Below are 15,060 nucleotides of genomic sequence, written 5' to 3' on the forward strand. Positions count from 1 at the left end.
CCCCAAACCTGTGAGAGTTGTGTTCATTTGCAGGTCCTGCTAAATGTCTGGGAAGACAGCAAAAAGAAAAAGCATATGTCCTGTCCATTCTTCCCACTCCAGAAGAGATAGGCCTGTGTTTTTTTCTTTATGTTGGGATAAAATAAACACAAATCAAGTTTCTAGCCTGCAACTTTACACCACAAAGAACTTCATCACTGTGAACCTGAGTGTGAACTGCTGAGTGTGGCTGGCATCCCCATCACTGGGATGGGGATGGGGCCACCTAGTTTATGTGGCCCTATAGAGGATGGATGCCTGCTGCAGTGGAGATGAGCAATGGATGTCACTGTGGACGAGAGCTTCAGACTGTCATCTTGTTACAGCTCTTTCTAATGACGGTATGTTTGCCTTATTTTGGGCAGCAGACTTAATGACTCCTTAGCATTTATTGATGCCTTTTCTTTCAGTTTATCTGGGGAGAAAATAATGTATATTTAAAAAAGTTGACAGTCTTTGTTTTATGAATAAACAACCTGGCTTTTTTCTCCCTGCCCATACAGTTTGCATCCACCAGGCTCAACATTGGCTTTCTACCCTTGAGATACAATTGCGGTGTGTGTTAAGCACCCCAAAGAAAGGACCCTCCTTTGGTGTCCATGCTGTTTAGCTTGGGTCAAGAGGGTTTGTAGCAGAGATGGACTTTGAATGCCCATAGTACTGCAGGTGTCTTAGGACCTTCTCCCAGGAATGGAAGGAGATGCCTTGGTCTCTACTTTCTGGGCTAAAATGAAATCAAAACAGTGCCCCTTTCCCTGTCCTCCTCCCTGCACAAGACATTTGCCTGTGCTGCCTGGGGAGAAGACCTCTGTCAAAGCACTTTCATAGACAAATGAAAGCCCTCTGCACTGAGCTTAGGAGGAACTTTCTGGTTGCAGGAACATTTAGATGAGGATATATGAGCCAGCATTGTGGCTCATCCCTCCCTCTCTTGCCCTCGCAGTGACCCCAGCTCAAATCCTTGGCCTGCAGCATGCAACCAAGACCAGGGCAGCTTGTGACTCCTCTTGGCCGTGGAGCTCGGAGCCCTTGATGGTGAAATCTGAGGATGGAGCTCCAGAAGTAACCTCGCCTTGTGTGGTAACCGCAACCAACAGGTGGCCAAAGCTGCTGGAGCACCCTCATGTCATGCATCCACCAAGGAGCCGCATCGTGGTGCAGTGGCTTGGCACGGTGAAGGACAATATCAAGAGCTGTTGGCCACCAGGATGGGGAGAAAGAAAAGGTGCCCTTCTTCACAAAATGGAGCATGTTGCAACTGCCTGCAGAGCTGGCTTACACAGTGATGGGGTATGTATGGGGGGGGAGAAAAAAAAACTACAAAAAATACTAGCAGAATTGACTGGCTAAAGCTTCAGCAGAGGCTGTGATTATACTTGTCACCATCTGTTAACCTTCAAAACAGGTGTTGAGCATTTGAAGTGCCAACATGGTCCTCTGGCTGCGATCCGTGTGTGTGCAGACAGCAGTAACACGAACGCGGGCAGGGGGAAGGGGCTGGGGGGCTGCCAAGTGGGCACATGCACAAAAAGGGGATGGCCCCGGGCAGGCGGCGTGTGAGATACAAGTGGACTTGGCTGGCTGGGAAAGGTGGAGAACCTCCCGGCAGGGCTGGGACGGAGCAGGACATGTCCTCAGCTGATGGCAAACAGAGCTGCAGGGAGGGTCCTGGGGAAGGGGCTCTTCTTTTATAGGATGATTTGGCTGGTGAAGGCTTTGCGCCAGGTTTATAAAAGTTCTCAGGTTACCAAAATTCAGCCGGAGAAACCTTGATTCCTGCCAAGATCCTTAATTTTGACTTGCTTTTAGGAATTGGGACTAAAATGTTTTGTTGCACTCTTGCTCTGGTTCAGGGTCTTTCTTTGATATATTTAGGCTTAGAAGCTTTTTTTTTTGGAAAGTCATAAAAATGCTAGACTTTTAGTTTCAATAAGTTTATTTGCAGAAAATTTTCAGTAAGAATGCAACATTTCATTGGGGAAAACAAAACCAAAACCATTCATTTTTCGTCTAGGGCGTACTTACATTACCAAACATCGTGATGACAAGCATCTTGGGATCTTCCAAGGCAGTATTGTTAAGTAAATCAACAAGCGGCTTAATGCTCAACATGTGAAGGTGAGCGAATGACGTTCAAGCAGGAGGACTGGGTAGGGCTCTGAGGAGTATCCAAAGAATCTGAAATAAAAGGCTTTGAAGAAAAATGTCAGAGGTAAAGATCTGAAGACTGTGAGGTGCTAATAATTGACAACTGGCATGGCTTGCAAAGCAAAAAGACTATCAACACGCTTAAAAATCTCCTTGTGTTGTCTAACTAAATGTAATTAGCACTAAAAATACAAACACAAACTAGGATGGAAATGTGCTTATGCCGTATGTATGAACAAGATAATCTTGTGTCTGAGTTCCACCATGAGTTTTTTTCTTATTCAGCACATAAATCAGGTTTTCTGATTGCTTTTTAAAATTATTGTTCACCCACATTGTGATGTTGTCCCAAATGAGAACACCCAAGAAACACATCTCATCTCAAAGTGCTTGACAGTCCTCAAAGAGAAACAACTGACTGCTGACAAACCAGAAGGTACTCTCTAATTGCAGACGAAACTCCAGGGTCTGTATTTTTTTCTCCCTGCAGTGTTTATTAAACAGACATTGGTTTGGGTGTGAAAGCAGCAGGTTTGGAAAGTATTTCTAGCACTGGAGGTGGTGCTGCAGGGTATAGCCTCGGTTTGGAGTCTGTTTTGTGTATGTTCTGGAATATTGCAAATCATGTTGTGATAGTGGAGTAACTATAAACAGTCATTTGGCAGCATATCTTGGTTGTCAGAGACCTGATGCAAATGTGCATTCCCACCTTTGGTTCTTGTCCCATGCCCTTCCCACTCTGTTCATGCTTTGGGGGTTTCCACCAGAGTTTAAGGCTTGTGTGATCTGAGCAAAACTGCTGGTCATTTCTTAGCTCTGTGTTGCAAGACAGAGGTGGCTATGGTCTGGCTTTTTGGGGAGGACTGTCATGGTGCAAGGGATTTGCATCCCCTGCAAGCTTGATTTGGAAGCATTGTTATTTCTTGGCTGAAGCTGGAAGGGGACACACAGCATTTGGGAGAATGGTCTCATTTTCCTTCCTTCAAAAAAAGAGTCAAGGGGCACATCAGATTTCAGTGATGGCATTGATTGCATTTCCACTGAACACAGTGAGAATTTGGATACCCCTGTACATTCCCATGTTCTGATCTGTGAGTTCAACCTCACTTCTCCAAACAGGGTCAATTTTAAAGCAAGTGTGATGGTTTGGAAACTGAAAGTGTGTGCCAAGTATTTCAGAAGGTTCAGGACAAAACGAGAATTTGTCTCTTCACCTCAAGGAATCCAATGTGCTTTATTTCAATGAAGAAATTACAGATTTGGGGAAAAAATATGCTTCAGTGATTTACAGAGCCCATGCTTCATGGCTGTTTCTGACTTCAGTAGAGATTAGATGAGGTTGGCAGTTTCTTTTATACTTTTTCACAGATGCTTTATTTCTTCATTTTGGAGTTTAATTATCTAAGCGTGCATAAAAATAGAGGGGAGAAGAGTATCTCATATCAACTATGGATTTCTGCAGCTGCTCTGGATCACACTGCTTCAAGGCTTTATACCACTCCTAAAATACGATACTGACAAAAACCCATTACTGCATCACCACAGCTAACTCAAAATTTACACATTAGAGCTAGTCATCTCCAATGGACCTCCTCCATCCTTCTAAGTTTGATAAGAAATATTTATTTCAAGGAACATAAGACTGAATTTTGTGTCACATTTTCCTACCCACAAATATTTATTTTTCTGGGGGATAAAGCTGAATATTTCGCATCCTTTCTGAAGATGAGAACAAATGAAAGCAGTCGGTCCTGTCTGTCTCTCTCTTTTGCAATGATTAAGTTTTTGGGTATGGATACTGCTGAGAGGTTTCACTAAACTATGCTTGAAAACAATCTGCATTTATGGAATTAGGACCTTTGTCAAGCAAACCTGAAATTCCATTAAAAGGATAGAAACTTTTAGAAGCTCAGTTTTCCATAAATGCAAAAATAAAACAAAAAAACAAAACAACAACAACAACAACAAAAAAAAAAAACAACACATTTCTTTAGCAGTTAAATCTTGTATCAAATTTTCTGTTATTCTTACCCTCAGTAAGTGTCAGGCTGACAGACTTATACTTATTTGATCATCTCCTTTACCATGTCCACACAACCCCATGATATTTGCTTTCTCAAATTTCTGCCACTTCTGGACATGAGTGATTAAAATCAGCCTCCAGAAGAGCTTCCTAACCTGCTCTTCTAGCAATCCTGCTGCAAGGTATCTGGATGTACTCATATGAACATGTTACTGTAGTAGTCACTGTTTTACATCAGTGTTGATTATGGCTAGAATCAAAAATGTTCATCCTTTCCTTATGAGATGAATACAATGTCTGTTTTTCTCCCAGACAAAGAATGGATGTACTTGCTGAACACTTTGGACTTTCTGTATTATTACTGACTATTCTGATGTTCTTAGTATTCATGATGTTCTTAGTGTATATGTTCTTAGTATTCATGGGCTAATAGGATTGGTAGGGTTACAATTGTTTCTAATGCTCTCAGACATCTTACTTTTTCTTTGGTCATATGTGTAATCCTGTATCCCTTTGCTTTTTTTAGTAGTTTTCTATAGCTCCAAGATTTTAATGTATTTTCAGTGTTTACAACATCTATGTTCTAAACATCCACCCAACCAGCCATTCATCTTTACTAGTAATCATCCCTTTCTAGCTTAGCTTGGTTTTGAACCATGTCAGTATTTTTTCTTGCTTACACATTTAGTTTATTTTTGTTGTTCTTGTTTAGTTCTTTTTACATCCAGGTAAAAAAAAAATAAATAAGCTACACAAAACAGTCATTGCATTTTAGTCTTCAATCTTTCCTTACAGCTGGCTTGTACTTGATACAGCTTTGTGAAACTGGCTGTCTTGAAATGCCTTGTGTTTTTAACTGTCTTGGACAGGAATCAAACATAATCACTTCCACCTTCATTACCACTAACTTTTACTTCTTGGTTAGAAAATTGTCATCCACTATTTGTAGAAATTCCAGAACAGTTAGTACTGCTGGAAGGACATTTTTGATATGTCGTTCAGAGTGAAGCTTCCATGACATTACTGTGTGCATGACAGATAAATGGTTTTGGAACTGCCCCACCTGATTTAGAGGGTGGTTTAGCAGTTTGGTGAGGCAGCTATTATAACCTTCTTTTTACCCGTTTGGACATGACCCATAAGTATTCAAAAGCATTTGCTTTTGAGCCGTCACTGCTACAGAAGAAATTTAAGCTTAGTTTGACAGGAAATGCCAGCCATGGTCTCCTTTGCACACCTGATCCTCTGCTGAAAGGTTACAGTCACTGCCCTCACCCCTACTCAGGAACGTAGGGACACTCAGGGACATGTTTTCTCTGGGTTTCATTAGCACAAATAGGTGAAAATAGCAAATTGACAATGAATTTTGAAAAACATTTCACAATTGTTGATGAGCATTTTAACCTGTTCTTTAAAGGTTAAAATTTTGAACCTAAACTCGGAGATTCCTTTTCCCTAAAATACCATTTTGTTCTTTTACCACCCCTAAGCTTGATAACTATAAAATGCCTTATATTTTCAATATTTTATTTTAAAAATTGTACATGAAAGAAATAAAACTCCATTGCTCTTAAAAAGCTTTTCTCTAAGCTATGCTCTTGCAGACCCCAGAGAAAACACATGGTAAAGAGGGAAGCAATAACAAGAATTTCAGGGGCTAACTCATGACTGTGACCCTTGTTATCATCAACAGTAATATGAAAGAAAATCCCTCTGTAATCAGAAAAGTCATACAAAGAAATTAAAGTGACAGAGAGCAGGATTTATCCCTTTACATTCTACTTTTAGTCATTCATTAACCAAGGCTGTCACCATCTTTTGGAATGTATTAATTCAGCAGATCTCTTATGTGTGGAAGATTTCCCAGCATTTCAGCATCAGTTTTCAGCATTCAAAACTGTTTGTTTAGAAGGGGTTACACAGGATGGCCAGAACATCCTTGGGGGCACCATGGGGACATCGCCGTCCCCAAGGTGATATCTCCCAAGCTTCATGCCCAGTCAAGGGATAAATGTGACTGAATGGCAGATATCAACCTCTGCCAGAGCCTGAAGAAATTCACACGGGGGTTCCCAAGACTTCATCAAATAACCGGATATTGAGATACAGTCTTAGAGTGTTTTGTCAGCTAAGAAACTGTTTAAGACTGAAGCCTAGTGAGAGCCAAGTATGTACATGCACAGTGTTTCAAAGAATTAATCATGTCTTCAGATGTGGAGCCTGCTAGTTAGTTTAATTACTGTCCATTTTTTTTTCTTTCAGTAGCTAAATGGATCCAGTGACAATGAATCTTATTTCATTTTTAATAGATGAAAGAGAAGCAGGCTTCAAAACAGATAATGAATTTCTTCTAACTCATCTGGAGACTGAAGAGCCATAATTCTGATTGATCAGATATGGTCTGCCTCAGAGAGGCACCAGATGTGATCCAGATTTTAAATAGATGCTGCTGCTGTCAAAATGCATTTGCTCCCTCCTGGTGTAACAAAGTGAAGTCCATCTGTCTGGAGTTGTGTACTTTTTTTAGTGGTAATAACAGTTAACATCAACAATAAGCTTTGTCTCATTAGTATCACATAATCCCTACTACTAAGTCCCCAGTTTCTGGTCCCCATATTATCTGCCATGGAAAAAATAAAGACCACAGCAGGAGCTAAGAAGGTCAGTGCATTCTCAGGGTAATCAGCTGTAGTAAATTCAATTCTGACAAGACAAGGCTTGCAAATGTCTAGGGAATTAAGGGATCATCTATAATTTCATATGTTGAGTGGGAAAGTGTCCTTCCAAGCATTTATTAATTACAGATGAAGATGTGTATGGTGGTCATCCTTGGGGACATTTCTTCTGAAAGCATGAAAAATGGACTTAACTGTTTGCTGCTGCTTCTAAAGAAGAAGAAAAAAAAAAGAAAAAGAAAAAAGAAAGAAAAAAAACCCTGATCTTAGCATTTAGCCTTGCAATAGTTTATATCAGTGTTCTTTCTCTCCAAGTTTTTATTGCTGTGCCTTAATAACTGATGCCTGTCACCCTGTCTGTAACTTCTTGCACACAAGTTTTCCACTGTAATCAATAGGGAAGGATTCCCTTGGCTTTAGTGTGGCTCTGTGCTGCCTCCACAGGGTTTGCAGACCTTAAGAAGTAGCAAGACATAAACAACAGACATAAAGATTTTGCATTTAGAACTGAACCTTTCTTTTAAAGATATCAGAATATTTTGGAAACCTTATTTACTACCTTTTGAGGCCTGTGGTTTCTGTTCTGTTTTACAGATGAGGAAATTAAAGCACAGGGAGGTTAGAAGCTTACATTTTCCAAGCTGCGCAGCTAAAGGTAAGCACTTACATCCACACCTTTCTCCCTCAAGAGGAAATCTTTGACACTTTCTAACTCACTTTTGTGCCTAGTTTTTGAAAACTTGGGCTTTTAGGTTACCCAAGGGCTCACCAAAAGTCACCAGAATTGCTGACAAGATCATTCAATTGTCTTAAAAAGACTCAAAGTGTGTGGCTTATTTCCCTTTATGAAACCAAGGCTGAGGAGGAGAAATGAAAATCCATCAGGCAAGCTAAATACCCAGGGAGGAAAAGAGCTATTTAAGTAAGAGAATAAACCTGCCATGAAAACAGGTTGATCTCAATTAACTAATTAACGTTAATTCATGATCTCATGAATAAGCATAGACTGGAAATTAGGAGGCTTGTAACTACCAAAGGAAATTTGGAGACAAATGAGGATTTTGGGGGCAAATAACATTGCTTGGTTTGAGACAGAGTTGGATCAGAGTCCAGAAGGGACGAGGGGATGCAGCACTGGCACCTCTAAGGGACTGTATTTGGTGGTCCGGCACGTCCTTCTCTGTGTTATGTTCACAGGATTGCAAACCAGTTTTCCAGTGCCCTGGGACACACACAAATGCTGAGACAAAATAGCCTTCCTCCCTGCAGGGGCCCCTGGGTATTTCTTGTTTAGGGTTTAGGTCGCTTGGGTTGGAAAATGCTATTGCTGCCACAGGAAGAAAATGAATACCTGGTGATATCAAATACCGCTCTCCTTTTTAGACCTGCAGTGCCTCATATGCCAGATTGCAGCTATTGTATGAAGAATTTTCAGTTCTTTTTTGTGCCTGGCAACTGATTGAAAGTTCATATTATTTATGGCAGAAAACAGCAGTGTACTTTTGAGCTTGAGGAAGCTGGGAAAGTGCAGTGGGTGTCAATCAATTAAGCTATTCAACTTATTTATGAAACAAGACAAAACAATGTCTAGGATATGAATTCCCATCTCAATAGGATCCTCCCTGATATAAAATGTCAGCGCTGAAAAAGGGTCAGCTCATGACCCTTGAATATTCTTTTAAACTATTTGCAAATCAATACCTCTTCTCTGGGTTTGTTCGGGGACCATCGTTCCCTTTTATTATAAGTCACGGGGCACAGACTGCTTATCAGCAAGCATGGAGACAGATCACTGCACTAAAGGAACAGCTGGCTTTGGAGACCAGCCCTGCCTCTCATTTAGAGGGGAGGCTCAGTTCACACTACTCTGGCAGTGCAAAGGGTTTTAAAGTTATTATAATCATGCCTTTTACTGATGCTTGGACTCCTTTATATGTGCTGAAAGAGGGATGAAGTCCTTCGGCATGCGAGCAGTTGGGATTGTCTCCCTCTTACAATATCAGCCATGAGTGCCGTCTCCCATTTTCTCTTCCACATGCTCCATGTCAGGAAGTCCTTCTGCATCTCTGAGTATCTGGGTTTGGGGTTTGTGATCATCTCCCCCCCCTCTCTTAACTGCTCTGCTGGCACTAACCTGTTTGGTACAGGTAGGCCCTGAGTAGACAGATGGCCTGAGCCTCAACTGAGCATCTGGCCTGTTAAGCTGTCTAAAAAGGCATCATCTTTACAAATCCGGGCCCTAATCTCATTGCCCACTGTGTGACCCGTAGGGGTTTCAGGTCTGTGCCAAGGAGGGGAGGAGGAGGAGGAGAACAGCGGCCAGGGGGTCGGCAGAGCCAGGGAAGGAGGAAGGTGCCTGCAGGGCCCAGCACTGAGGATGGGCCTGGTTCTCATGGCAAGGAGACAGGGAAGGACTGCCCTCCTGGCTGGACCAAAGGGCCTACACCGAGCTCTCCTGTGGGGAGAAGTCTCCAAAATAAATCCTTGAAATCACTGGTCCAAGCCTCTGGATAATTGTGTCTAAGGGACCTCCCATTGCATGTCCTTGTGACATCTTAAAAGTGGCATCAGCCTAGTGCCTTTCAGCAGCGCTTGGGCAGGCTCAAGGCATGGCAGGTGAACTGGGAACACAACACCAGAAGAAATGCCCATTTGTCTGCTGATTTACATGAATAAGAAGGGAGTTTTATGCAAAAGGAAGACAAGGAAGACATGGTTTGCAAGGCAGTGAGTCATTCATGCCAGCAATCCTGTCTAGTGCCAATATGGCGCTCCTCAGAGAAAATCAATACATACATTTTTAGGCTAGAAGGCAAGGAATGTGGTATATCCATGAAACACCTGTGAGAAAGGGTTCCCCTCATTTTCCACATTATAGAATGAACATTGAGGCAGACACTTGGTAGTGGTAATAACCTGAGAAAAAAGTGAAGAGTTAAATAAATAAATAAATAAATAAACTTGCATAATGCTGATTGACCTGGAAATGGTATTGAATTGAGCTTTGATCCCTATAACTACGGACTGGTTTTGAGGTAGATCTGAATTTCACAGATTTGTAGTGGACTAACCCAAAATGTCAGGCCCAAGTATAACAGAATTTAGAGCATGCCTGGATCAGATTTTTTTAGGATTAAAGATATTATATTGGATATTAGAGATCTTCGGGATTTTCCCTTACAAAATTCAGAGGAATTCTTTAAAGTTAAATAATCACACATATATTAAGTTATTTGTGGTAGCTGAATATAGAGATGGTTCCCTGTTTTTCAAATCTTAAATATTTTTAATGTATTCTTTAAAAGTCAAAATTGTAATCTTTTTTCCTTCAATCCACTTCAGTACCTGAAACAGTGACTAGTTCTGATTTTAGGTCACAGTTTGTGTTGCTAGGAAAAAAAAAAACAGCAACAATCAGTAAAAGCATTCTTCACATCTGTAAAAGAAAACTTGGGCACTGCTTCATGCGGGCACTTGTTTGCATTCACAAATTCTAGGGCAGGTCTGTACTGATGTCTGCTAAGGTAGGAAACATGAAACAGAAGCCCCCAAAGAGTCTCTGATTTATTTTTTTAATTTATATGTTTGTTTTAAATTGAATTTTCCTCTAATTAGGGTATCATGGAAAAATCGCTGTTCTTGTGGCTCTAAAATGTGCAATGAATTCCTACATCAATGCAAAAGGGTCAAAAGGAAAGTGCAGCCTTAGGCATGAGCTGGACTGTAACATACTTTCTCTATTTACTGCAGAGAGACACTTTCTCAGCATCAAGGCAATGGGCCAAATTTTCAATTCAAGCCTCCATCTAGTCAAGTTATTAGGGACATTCTTGACTTTAAGTGCATATGGAGTGTTGTAAATTTCCATTCAAAAAGACTGTTCACTGATGCAGCTTAACTCTGATGTGCATACGGGTAGGTGCTAAAAAAAATAATGTTTGCCCCAAAGTAACAACTGCAAAATGTTTAGGATCAAAATAAACACCAAACTGTTCCCTTGCTATCAATTTGCAATTAAGGTGAAGTTAAAGAAAAACAGTTCAAAAATAAGAAAGAAATATTTAATTCCTAATTATAGGTGTTAAAAGCAGTACATTTAATGTGGCATTGACTGGAAAACTTTCTAGACATCTCTGTCACAGAAAAGTGAAACAAAATTGGATGAAGGCATCATGAACAATGGAATATGTGTGTTGTCAGTCAGCCCAGGGTTTGTTATTAATAGATCTTTTGCTGCTCAGTATTTCTTAGAAATAGATTTGAGTTGGAAGTTCACCATGATGCAGCCATATATATATATGTAACCATATATATATGTGTGTGTATATATATATATATCAAAAGCTGATGAATCGCAGTTGCTTCACTCTAAATAAAGAGCAACTAACCAAGGAACCATCTGTCGGTGTATGATTACCAACTTTCTTTTTGTCTTTCAAAACAGCCTGAGAAATCAAGGGCGCTGTGAGTAAAGTGGAAAGCACACATGCACAGCGGCCGGCTTGAGAGGATTGGGTCGGATCCTTGCCTTTCTCTCTTGATGCACTAATTTCATACTGCTGGTTTTCATCTGGCATGCCTGTGTATTTCAAATGCATGCTAAACTTTAAAGGGGTTATTCTGCAGCAAATGTGGTTAATATGGTACAGTTGAGACTTGCAAAGTAAAATTTTTCTAAAAGGGGAAAATCCTTAAGTCCTCTCTCAGCTTGTGAAACCAACAGAATAATATTAATTCATTTTTTTTTTTCCTGCTATTGAATAGTAAAAAGCCTGGGATACCCTGGGAAAACATATTCTTAATGGTTTTCTTAAGGTTGAATGCCCTACTAGCAGTAGGAAAGACAAAGCAGTAAGATCTAAGGCCTCTGAGTCTCTAGAAAATGGCATAGGTTTTTATGCAGGAAAAATGAGGGATTTATTCCTTTTTTCGGTCAGATGAGCTCAGGGTCAATGTACAATTTCTCTTTTTATTTCTATTCCAATGACCATCTATTTTGTTGTGTGTTTTTTTTTTTTTTTCTTTTTTCTTTATTTCCCCAAACTCTATCCGACTGATAAAACCCACTGCATCTGGCTCTTTGTTGCCAAAGGCACTCTGCAGTGTGCACAGCCACGTACCCACAGCCCATACAAATGCTAGCACCCCATAAACCCCTTTGTGAAAAAAGGGAGAAGAACAGCAAGAGATTTGAAAACCTGCTCATACCCTAATCAAAATTCTATATTCTACATTCTATTTTTACAGCCCCCTCAACCCCTGCCCATGACTCTTACCCTGGCTGTCCCTCATCTCCTCCAGCTGCTCTCATGCCCTGAGCATCCTTGCCCCAGGCTCTCCTCTCATGTCATTTCCTTGCTGTGTTTTCTCTTGTCCCCAGGCCTCAAGCCACATTTCCCACCCCTGGCCCAGTGGCTGAGAGCAGGTGGAAAAGCAGGTGGTAATACAAATATTTAGGTCTGCAAGACTGCGCTGGAGGCAACTAATGGAGTTATCACCCTAAAAATAATAAAATAAATAAATAAATCCAACCCCCAAATGCATGAACAAATCCATTAAGAGATATCTTCCCTTCACATGGCCACAAAAACAATGAGTCCCTCTGTATAATCAGTAATAAACCCTAGGTGCTTGAACCTAGACCTGAATTTGGCACGATCAGACCCTTGATGTGCTTCTGCAGGAGGCTCACGATGGGAAGCCAGATAGCAGGAGCTGCTCCACAACTATGAAAGTGAAGCAATTGTTTACGTGTATAACTTGTCAGTTTGATGTGCTGGTTTCTGACTCTTGTCAAGTGTGAACGGGAATACTCCCACTGAAGTTTCTATTTTTTTACCTAATATTCTGATGTAGATGTTAGTGTACAGACAGTAAGCAAATAAGACAACGTGCAAGCAGCTGTAATAAGCACCGTCCCATTGCACGCCTGGAAAGTCTTCAAGACTCATTAGGCAGTCAGTAAATCAGACACATTTGTCTCCCATTAAAAAAGTAAATTGAAAATACTGAGAGGGAACCTGTGCATGGCTGTGATTTGCGAGGGAGCGTATTAGCAGGAAAAGCCGCAGTCTGTTTTGCAGTTGGGTATGAGTTAAAGCAGGAACTGGAATGAGAGGAACTATTTTAAACAGATCAGCTCTATTAATACTCCGAAAGTACATTTGAAAGCACCAGCACGTACAGCCATCTTTGACTCCTCCAGGAGGAAGTTGCCATTTGTTGCAGAGCTGCTGTTGCTTTAATTTGACACTCAATATGTGTTTTCCCCACAGTATTAGATATCTTGGGCTCTATCCAGGACACATTTGGGAATGAACTGATCCCTATAGTTCCTATGCAACGATGAGATTTACTACTTAGATTGACGCGTATCTTCGGTGAGTCAAATAAACATGAGGAGCATTAATTAGGGCTGCTTACTGCATTTAGCTTGCATTCACACAACCTGATATGGAGCTGCTGGGGCCAGGCTGCTTCCCCCCGGGGTCGGATGGGGTGAGATCGGCAGCAACAAGGGCCTGGATCAGCTGCGGGCTGGAAAATAAACCAGCCCCACTGATCTCCTCCTGGGCTGACTGCAGGCAGCTCTAGGATGACTTTGGGATGCTCCTTGCAGTCTACACGAATTTAAAGTATTAAGGTATAAACAACAAAAAGCATCCTTTCCATGATAAAGAGAGGTTTGAGAACGTTTATAGATATGGCAATAGGAGAGTGCTTCTGTGATATTATAACTGATGCTCTGCTGCACTAGACATATGTGCGAGTAAGCGAGTGTTAAAATGCTTCTTCAAAATATTTAAAAATCAGTTTTTCATCTAGGAAGTTTGGAAGAGCAGCCTGTGAGGCTTCTTGACTTCTTCTCTTAGCCCTGCAATGTTTGTGGTCTCTAAATAAAGGAGATGACTCTCTGGAGTTGTTGGCCTCCGGGTATGCTGAAATGAAACACCCTGGGCTGCTGGTTCAGAAATCACAACAGATATCTTTTCCCTCAGCTGCTGAATGCCAAATCCTTGCAATCTCAGAGAAGAAGGCTTTTGAAGAGGATGGGGTTAGTTATGCACCCCACATGCTGGGATTAGGTAGTACCCCAAAAGCATCCTCGTCCAGAAGAGTCACCATGTATCAATGCAACTGCAAGCATTTTGCAAATTATTTGGCATCTTTTGCTGAGGGGGAAAGCTTCTTGATGAGACCGAGTCAGCTCTTGGCAGAGTCACTCTTGTTTTCACCAAGTCCAAATGGGACACAAGAAGTCTTTGGTGTCCTACCTTTGTCTGAATTTTGGGGGCAGGGTTATTGGACCCCACCACCACTCAACAGGTATTTCTGCCTGCTGATGGGTACAGCAAAGCACAGGGATTTTCGTGTGGGAGCAGTGGTGCTGTGCATCATAGCAGGAACAAATAAAGATTTTGGGAAGTTAAATGTGGGCAAACTTCTTTTTGTCAGGCAGCAGGACAGAATATCCCCTGCACTTCTATTCAGGTTATCTGTACTGTGTGATTGCTTTTGCTTTTTATATCAGATGTTTTTGCCAAAGGGGATAGATGTTTTAAAGATATAAACGTTTTTAACAGCTTTATTTTTTTGCCAGGGCAATGTTAATTCACTGCAGACTTTCTAGAGGTGGTTTTGGGAGGTGTCAGTTCCTGTGTGCAGTAGGAAGTGGGGAGGAGAGAAGGTTGCCTCCTTTTAACCTTGCCACAGAGGCTCTGCACATGCAAATGCTCATCTCTGCTGCAGAATATGACCAAATAAGCCTCTAGCTGATGCTAAGGTGTCCAACAGACTTTAAAACTGGAGGGAAATTGCCATGGCTTCCCCTTGGTAATGGGGAGCTGAGATGTTTCTGTAGAGCCCTGTCCTCCTCCCTCTGGATGCTCCCCTGTCCTTTGCTGCTGGAAATGAGGAATGGACGAGGGAGCCCACCATTTCCCACCCGTTGCTGTCAAAGCATGTCAGCGACATGGGATGTGGATAAGAGGCTTTCATCTACCATATCCCTGATATGGCTCAGATATGGGTCACAGCCCTGTCTGTGGGTGCTGGGAGGGCTGGGAGTGATGTGGGTGCTGTGTGGTTGATAAAGACCTGTATTGCCCCCATTTGAGTGAGCTCCCACAACTCGGCAGGTTTGTTCTGTGTGGCTGGAGGTGAGGAGCTGCAGCT

At 41.6% G+C, this 15,060-nt stretch overlaps 1 long non-coding RNA gene across 2 annotated transcripts in view; it reads left to right on the forward strand.

Annotated features, from left to right (window-relative positions):
* The window catches only part of LOC110352082 (uncharacterized), a 47,223-nt gene that overhangs the window by 13,886 nt on the left and 18,277 nt on the right, over positions 1–15,060 (forward strand). Inside the window, exons 2-4 of one of the 2 annotated variants that reach the window (XR_005265644.2) lie at positions 34–380; positions 983–1,329; positions 2,054–7,540. This is a non-coding gene — a long non-coding RNA (uncharacterized lncRNA). The remainder of the gene's footprint in view (positions 1–33; positions 381–982; positions 1,330–2,053; positions 7,541–15,060) is intronic. The other variant, XR_005265645.2, reaches the window with a different exon arrangement.

Source organism: Anas platyrhynchos, chromosome 4 (genome assembly GCF_047663525.1).
Source record: "Anas platyrhynchos isolate ZD024472 breed Pekin duck chromosome 4, IASCAAS_PekinDuck_T2T, whole genome shotgun sequence".
Classification (NCBI taxonomy): domain Eukaryota; kingdom Metazoa; phylum Chordata; class Aves; order Anseriformes; family Anatidae; genus Anas; species Anas platyrhynchos.